Here is an 8,964-nt window from a genome sequence, read left to right as displayed (position 1 = left end):
GGGGGTGACACTTCACAGAACACTGGGGGGGGTGACACTTCACAGAACACTGGGGGGGGGTGACACTTCACAGAACACTGGGGGGGGGTGACACTTCACAGAACACTGGGGGGGGTGACGCTTCACAGAACACTGGGGGGGGGTGACGCTTCACAGAACACTGGGGGGGGTGACGCTTCACAGAACACTGGGGGGGGTGACGCTTCACAGAACACTGGGGGGGTGACGCTTCACAGAACACTGGGGGGGGTGACATTTTACAGAACACGGAACACTAGGGCGGTGACACTTCACGGAACACTGGGGGGGGTGACACCTTCACGGAACACTGGGGGGGGGTGTGACACTTCAGAGAACACTGGGGGGGGGGGGGATGACACTTCACAGAACACGGGGGGGGGGGGGGGGGGGGTTAGACACTTCACAGGACACTGGGGGGGGCACATTTACACTTCACAGATACACACACACACACACAGCCTATTACATCCCAGTCACACACACACAGCCTGTTACCCGCCAAATTACCACACACACACATCCTGTTACATCCCATTCACCACACACACACACTCACCCTCCACACAAGCCCATATATGTATGTACACATGCATACACACATATAAGTCAAATGTTACCTCCAGGTCCCCACAGCACAGAGGGAGGCAGGCTACGGGACACACAGACGACCACTTGACCCCAGGCAAAGTTGGGGGCGTGGCCTAATCACGGACCCCCGTGGCCACGCCCCCTTTTATAAATTTCCCGATAGCAAGCTGCAGCCCGGGGGAGGAGGTGGTGGGGGGGCCGGCTCTGCTGCAGGACTGTACAGTCTCTCCTCCCTAGAGAGCCTGCCCTGTGCTCTCTATAGCTGCCGCGGCGCAGGGTGACACATAGGAGGGGGGGCGGAGCCACATATGAGATGCGGCCCCTCACGCCACTCGGCCCACCGGGGACTTCCCCGGTAACAGCAATGGCCAATCCGGCCCTGCTAAGGACTCTGTGTCTATTCCATGTACTCAGGACTGCAATGTGCTGTCTCAGCCTTCTGAATCCGAACCCCCATGGGTGGATTCTTTAAGGGGAATGATATCCCAGATTTCAACAAGGATGTCACATACTGAGAAAGAGACGCAGGTTTTGAGACAATTTGTGGTGGGTTTGAAGTATTCAGCTCCCACTACTTCATCTAAATCCCCACCTCCATACCCAAAAAAGAGTACACTTGCCCAGATAATGCAAGCTGACACTGATACCGACTCTGATACAGGGGACGGTGATGGCGATATGCAGGGGGGGGGGGGATGCATCCCTTGCTAAAGGGGTGCAGCTAATGATTGAAGCCATTAGGGATGTTTTGCATATTTCTGAGAAGGTTCCGGAACAAGTAGAGGAATCTTATATTTCAGTAAATAAGAAATCCTCGCTTACCTTCCCTGCTTCTAAGGAGTTAAACTCCTTGTTTAAAAAATCCTGGGAAAACCCAGAGAATATTCCAGATCCCTAAAAGAATTCTCATTGCTTTCCCTTTCCCTGAAGAGGATAGGAAGAAGTGGGAAAACCCACCTATAGTAGATGCTTCTGTATCTAGGCTGTCTAAAAAGGTGGTTTTACCTGTCCCTGGTTCAACCGCCTTAAAGGACCTGGCTGACCGCAAGATTGAGACTACACTCAAAACACTATACCCTGCTACAGGCGTGGCTTTAAGACCCACTACTGCTTGTGCGTGGACTTCTAAAGCCATAGTAAAGTGGTCAGGCACCTTATTAGAGGACTTCGATACTATGAATAGGAGTGACATTGACTTATTTTTACGTCAAATACAGGATTCTGCAGGTTTCATGGTGAAGGCCATGAAGGACATTGGCCTGCTTAATGCAAGGGCTACTTCCATGGCTGTCTTGGCACGCCGAGGACTCTGGCTACGCCAATGGACTGCGGATGCAGAATCCAAGAAAAAAGTGGAGAACCTGCCATTCACAGGTCAGGCACTATTTGGGGACGCATTGGATGTGTGGATATCCACGGTGACTGCGGGTAAGCAGACATTTCTTCCCTCCACAGCAGCCCTGGTTAGGAAATCTTATCCTTCATCTACACTGCAGTCCTTTCGGACCGCAAAATTTTAAAAATCCAAACCCCCTCCAACCTTCTTTAGAGGAGGTCGGGAAAGATCAAAAAAAAAACCACACCAACAGGTTCCCAGGAACAGAAACCAGGTTTTGCTTCCTTCAAATCTTCAGCATGACGGTGGACCTCCCAGCGTGGAGATCAGGCAGGTGGGAGTGAGACTAAGAGATTTCAGTCACGTCTGGGCATCATCATGCCTATACCCCTGGGTAAAAGATATTGTTGCCATGGGGTACAGACTGGAGTTTCAGGAACTCCCACCTCACAGATTCATCAAATCAGGCTTACCAGCATCGTTGACAGAAAGTGCTATCCTACAGGAGGCCATTAAAAAATTGGTACGAACAAATGTCATTGTTCCAGTTCCACCTCACCCAAAAACCAAGGGTTATTACTCAAACCTGTTTGTGGTACTGAAACCGGACAGTTCGGTAAGGCCTATATTGAACCTGAAGTTGTTGAACCCCTACTTGAGGGTTTTCCAATTCAAGATGGAGTCTCTGAGAGCAGTGATCTCAGGTCTGGAGGAGGGGGAATTCCTAGTATCCCTGGATATCAAGGATGCGTACCTTCACATTCTGATCTGGCCACCTCACCAAGCCTATCTACGGTTTGCACTACAGGACTGTCACTATCAGTTCCAGACGTTGCCATCTGGCCTCTTCACAGCACCGAGGGTGTTCACCAAGGTCATGGCGGAGATGATGCTCCTCCTACGCAAACAGGGATTGAACATAATTCCATAACTGGATGATCTGCTGATAGAGGCATCTTCCAAGGAGAAGCTGTTGCAGAGTATTGCACTCTCACCTCAACAACTCTGGGATCATGGGTGGATCCTGAACCTTCCAAAGTCACATTTGGAACCGACAAGGAGACTGCCCTTCCTGGGGATGATACTCGACACGGAAGTGCAGAGGGTGTTTTCTACCGGTGGGGAGAGCGTTGGTGATCCTATCAATTGTCAGGGATGTCTTAAAACCTCCCCGGGTATCGGTTCATCAGTGCATTCGCCTTTTGGGGAAGATGGTAGCCTCCTACGAGGCTCTACAATACAGAAGATTCTATGCACGGTTCTTCTAGCTGGATCTCCTGGACAAGTGGTCGGGATCGCATCTTCACATGCACCAGCAGATACGCATGTCGCCGAAAACCAGATTTTCACTCCTCTGGTGGCTGCAAACTTCTCACCTGCTCGAGGGCCGCAGGTTCAGGATTCAGAAATGGATTCTTCTAACCACGGATGCAAGCCTCAAAGGTTGGGGAGCAGTCACCCAGGGGGAAAACTTCCAAGGAAAGTGGTCAAGCCGGGAATCTGTCTTTCAAATAAACATTCTGGAACTAAGGGCCATATACAACGGCCTTCTACAGGCGGCACATCTTCTGCAAGATCGAGCCATTCAAGTTCAGTCAGACAACGTCACAGCGGTGTCCTACATCAACAGGAGTGGTCTTCCTCAGCAGACACGATCTCCATCCACGGTGGGTGGGGTTTTAGAGGGTGGGTGCTGTTGGCAATCAAGCCTTTATCAATGTGTGCATTTATATTTAATCAGTACATATACAGCACATTTTTCTAAACGGAGTCTGTTAGTAGGGGCATAGAGGGGAGGAGCCAGCACACTAATGATTTCTTAAAGTGCTAGGATCCAATAGACCCGATCTATACCCCATAGTACTAACACCGTCCCAGTATCCCCTAGAATGTTAGAGAAAGTGGACATTCCTGTTGACAGTACTTCATGACACTTTACCTAAACCACTCCCGGAGGAGTTGTCTTCCGTCTCAAAGTAATATGATAAAGGAGTAAGACTGTTACAGACACTCAGAGTTTGTTTCCTACTGTAACATGTGCCAACTGGGACTAAGTTACTGGGCATGGATCTATTCTTGGGCCGGATTTATTTGCTCTTCTTATGGGTATAAAATGTATATTTTTATCTTTATTTCCTGTGCTAAGTATGAGATACACCAGAGAGTGTGGAGGAGACTGGTCAGATCTCCGGGCTGGTAACACACAGTGACATGATGTGAGGGGGAGAGCAGGAGTGTAATAGGGGCAGATGTCTCCTGATGTATGAGATACACCAGAGAGTGTGGGGAGGAGACTGGTCAGATCTCTGGGCTGGTAACACAGTGACATGATGTGAGGGGGAGAGCAGGAGTATAATAGGGGCTGATGGCTCCTCATGTATGAGATACACCAGAGAGTGTGGGGAGGAGACTGGTCAGATCTCTGGGCTGGTAACACACAGTGACATGATATAAGGAGGAGAGCAGGCGTATAATTGGGGCTGATGGCTCCTGATGTATGAGATACACCAGAGAATATGGGCAAGAGACTGGTCAGATCTCTGGGCTGGTAACACACAGTGACATGATGTGAGGGGGAGAGCAGGAGTATAATAGGGGCTGATGGCTCCTGATGTATGAGATACACCAGAGAGTGTGGGGAGGAGACTGGTCAGATCTCTGGGCTGGTAACACACAGTGACATGATGTGAGGAGAGCAGGAGCATAATAGGGGCTGATGGCTCCTGATATATAAGACACACCAGAGAATGTGGGGAGGAGACTGGTCAGATCTCTGGGCTGGTAACACAGTGCCATGATGTGAGGGGGAGAGCAGGAGTATAATAGAGGTGATGGCTCCTGACTCCCCCACTGGGCAAATACAGTTCCCTAATTTGTACTGACAGAGGAGGGTGTAGGATAAGAGATTGCTGTAGTGACTGAGCAAGGAAAATATATGACTCTTTTCTGTAATAAGTGTTTATTACTCACCTGTGCTGATATCTGTAGGGATCTCCTCCTCCTTACACTGCTGATCTCCCCTCACATACGTCTCTTCTTCTCCCTCTATATCTTCTGCCTTTATATCAGTCACATACGTCTCTCCTTCTCCCTCTGTATCTTCTGCATTTATATCAGTCACATACGTCTCTTCTTCTCCCTCTATATCTTCTGCCTTTATATCAGTCACATACGTCTCTTCTTCTCCCTCTATATCTTCTGCCTTTATATCAGTCACATACGTCTCTTCTTCTCCCTCTATATCTTCTGCATTCATATCAGTCACATACGTATCTTCTTCTCCCTCTATATCTTCTGCCTTTATATCAGTCACACACGTCTCTTCTTCTCCATCTTCTGCCTTTATATCAGTCACATACGTCTCTTCTTCTCCCTCTATATCTTCTGCCTTTATATCAGTCACATACGTATCTTCTTCTCCCTCTATATCTTCTGCCTTTATATCAGTCACATACGTCTCTTCTTCTCCCTCTATATCTTCTGCATTCATATCAGTCACATACGTCTCTTCTTCTCTCCTTATATCTTCTGCCTTTATATCAGTCACATACGTCTCTTCTTCTCACTCTATATCTTCTGCCTTCATATCAGTCATATACGTCTCTTCTTCTCCCTCTATATCTTCTGCCTTTATATCAGTCACATACGTCTCTTCTTCTCCCTCTATATCTTCTGCCTTCATATCAGTGAAATACGTCTCTTCTTCTCCCTCTGTATCTTTGACTTTAATATTATTTAATTGAGCTTCACCCTATGTAAACCATTAATAAAAAAATGTAAAATTGTTGATTTCAGTAATAGATTAAACAATACAAATATAATGGCACACACAGCTGCTCTACACATCATATAGTGACAGTCACTTTGGTATATTGGGGAGACCCTAAATCCCACCTACCTGATCCTCCTGTGGGATCCTGTGATTCTCCTCTGTACAATCCTGGGAATACAGAGGACGGGGACATCTCTCTGGGGTATCTCTGTTACTGGGTCCATCTGTAGGAGACACACAGTGACTGAGTACAGTGTATATATGTGATTATCAGATGATGTGTGTATATAGGGGGTCCCCATACCTGCTCTCCCCTATACAATACATGACAGTCTCCTCTTACCCAGTGATGTGAGGGGCCGGTGATTCTCCATCATCACGTCTTTGTACAGACCCCTGTGTTCCTCTATATACTCCCCCTCCTGCATGGAGACATAGACAGTAACATCCTGACACCTTCTAGGAACCTGTCACACACAGTGATACAGTCATCACCCAGACACATCCCCTGGTGTTACTGTATAATGTACCATTCCCAGCAGTCACCTCTCCAGTCATCACACAGACACGTTCCCTGGTGTTACTGTATAATGTCCCATTCCCAACAGTCACCTCTCCAGTCATCACCCAGACACATCTCCTGGTGTTACTGTATAATGTCCCATTCCCAGCAGTCACCTCTTCATTCATCACCCAGACACATCCCCTGGTGTTACTGTATAAAGCCCCATTCCCAGAAGTCACCTCTTCAGGCATCACCCAGACAAGTACCCCGGTGTTACTGTATAATGCCCCATTCCCAGCAGTCACCTCTTCATTCATCACCCAGACACGTCCCCTGGTGTTACTGTATAATGCCCCATTCCCAGAAGTCACCTCTTCAGGCATCACCCAGACAAGTACCCCGGTGTTACTGTATAATGCCCCATTCCCAGCAGTCACCTCTCCAGTCACAACCCAGACACGTCCCCTGGTGTTACTGTATAATGTCCCATTCCCAGCAGTCACCTCTCCAGTCATCACCCAGACACGTCCTCCGGTGTTACTGTATAATGCCCCATTCCCAGCAGTCACCTCTCCAGTCATCACCCAGACACTTCCCCTGGTGTTACTGTATAATGTCCCATTCCCAGCAGTCACCTCTCCAGTCATCACCCAGACACTTCCCCTGGTGTTACTGTATAATGTCCCATTCCCAGCAGTCACCTCTCTAGTCATCACCCAGACACGTCCCCTGGTGTTACTGTATAATGCCCCATTCCCAGCAGTCACCTCTCCAGTCATCACCCAGACACTTCCCCTGGTGTTACTGTATAATGCCCCATTCCCAGCAGTCACCTGTCCAGTCATCACCCAGATACATCCCCTGGTGTTACTGTATAATGTCCCATTCCCAGCAGTCACCTCTCCAGTCACCACCCGGACACTTCCCCTGGTGTTACTGTATAATGTCCCATTCCCAGCAGTCACCTCTCCAGTCATCATTCAGACACATCCCCCGGTGTTACTGTATATATCGCATTCCCAGCAGTCACCTCTCCAGTCATCACCCAGACACATTCCCTGGTGTTACTGTATAATGGTGGTCATTCCGAGTTGTTCGCTGTGTAAATTTTTTCGCATCGCAGCAATTTTCCGCTTAGTGCGCATGCGAAATGTCCGCACTGCGCCAAGTAAATTTGCTATGCAGTTAGGTATTTTACTTACGTTTTTTTCTTCGTTCTGGTGATCGTTATGTGATTGGAAGTGGGTGTTTCTGGGCGGAAACAGGCCGTTTTATGGGCGTGTGGGAAAAAACGCTACAGTTTCTGGGAAAAACGCGGGAGTGGCTGGAGAAACGGAGGAGTGTCTGGGCGAACGCTGGGTGTGTTTGTGACGTCAAACCAGGAACGACAAGCACTGAACTGATCGCACTGGCAGAGTAAGTCTAGAGCTACTCAGAAACTGCACAGAGATGTCTTTTCGCAATATTGCAAATCTTTCGTTCGCAATTTTAAGAAGCTAAGATTCACTACCAGTAGGCGGCGGCTTAGCGTGTGTAAAGCTGCTAAAAGCAGCTTGCGAGCGAACAACTCGGAATGAGGGCCAATGTCCCATTCCCAGCAGTCACCTCTCCAGTCATCACCCAGACACATCCCCTGGTGTTACTGTATAATGTCCCATTCCCAGCAGTCACCTCTCCAGTCATCACCCAGACACGCCCCCTGGTGTTACTGTATAATGTACCATTCCCAGCAGTCACCTCTCCAGTCATCACCCAGACACGTCCCCTGGTGTTACTGTATAATGCCCCATTCCCAGCAGTCACCTCTTCAGGCATCACCCAGACAAGTCCCCCAGTGTTACTGTATAATGCCCCATTCCCAGCAGTCAACTCTCCAGTCATCACCCAGACGCGTCCCCCTGCGTTACTGTATAATGCCCCATTCCCAGCAGTCACCTCTCCAGTCATCACGCAGACACATCCCCATGTGTTACTGTATAATTCCCCATTCCCAGCAGTCACCTCTCCAGTCATCACCCAGACACAACCCCTGGTGTTACTATATTGCCCCATTCCCAAGCGGTCACCTCTCCAGTCATCACCCAGACACGTTCCCCGGTGTTACTGTATAATGCCCCATTCCCGGCAGTCACCTCTCCAGTCATCACCCAGACACGTCCCCCGGTGTTACTGTATAATGCCCTATTCCCAGCCGTCACCTCTCCAGTCAGCAACTGAATGACCTTCTTGGTGAGTTCCAGGATCTTCTGATCATCGTGTCTCTCATGTGTCAGTGAGTGAGGTGGAGGCACCGTGATGGGGCTCTGGGTTCTACTCAGTCCTCCTGATACAGGGGGATGGCTGCTGGGTGTCTCATACTCATTGGATGTCTTCTTCACTATTGTGTAATCCTGTGTAATGGTGGAGACATCAAATATCAATATATACACTCCCAGATCCTCTCACCTCCCCAGTCATGTCCCTGTATTATTACTATAGAAATAAGTGATGTCACTGTGACACTCCCAGATTCCTTCACCTCCACAGTTATGTCCCTGTATTATTACTATAGATATGTGATGTCACTGTGACACTCCCAGATCCCCTCACCTCCTCAGTCATGTCCCTGTATTATTACTATAGATATAAGTGACATCACAGTGACGCTCCTAGATCTCCTCACTTCCCCAGTCATGTCTCTGTATTACTATAGATAAGTGACGTCACTGTGACTGTCCCAGACCCCTTCAATTCCCCAGTCAC

At 48.8% G+C, this 8,964-nt stretch overlaps 1 pseudogene; it reads left to right on the top strand.

Moving 5' to 3' along the window:
- LOC134984412 (zinc finger protein 260-like) overlaps positions 1-8,964 on the top strand; it is a 148,302-nt pseudogene that overhangs the window by 38,633 nt on the left and 100,705 nt on the right.

The sequence above is a fragment of the Pseudophryne corroboree genome, assembly GCF_028390025.1.
Source record: "Pseudophryne corroboree isolate aPseCor3 chromosome 3 unlocalized genomic scaffold, aPseCor3.hap2 SUPER_3_unloc_51, whole genome shotgun sequence".
Lineage (NCBI taxonomy): Eukaryota > Metazoa > Chordata > Amphibia > Anura > Myobatrachidae > Pseudophryne > Pseudophryne corroboree.
This window is presented reverse-complemented; position numbering and strand designations above follow the sequence as displayed.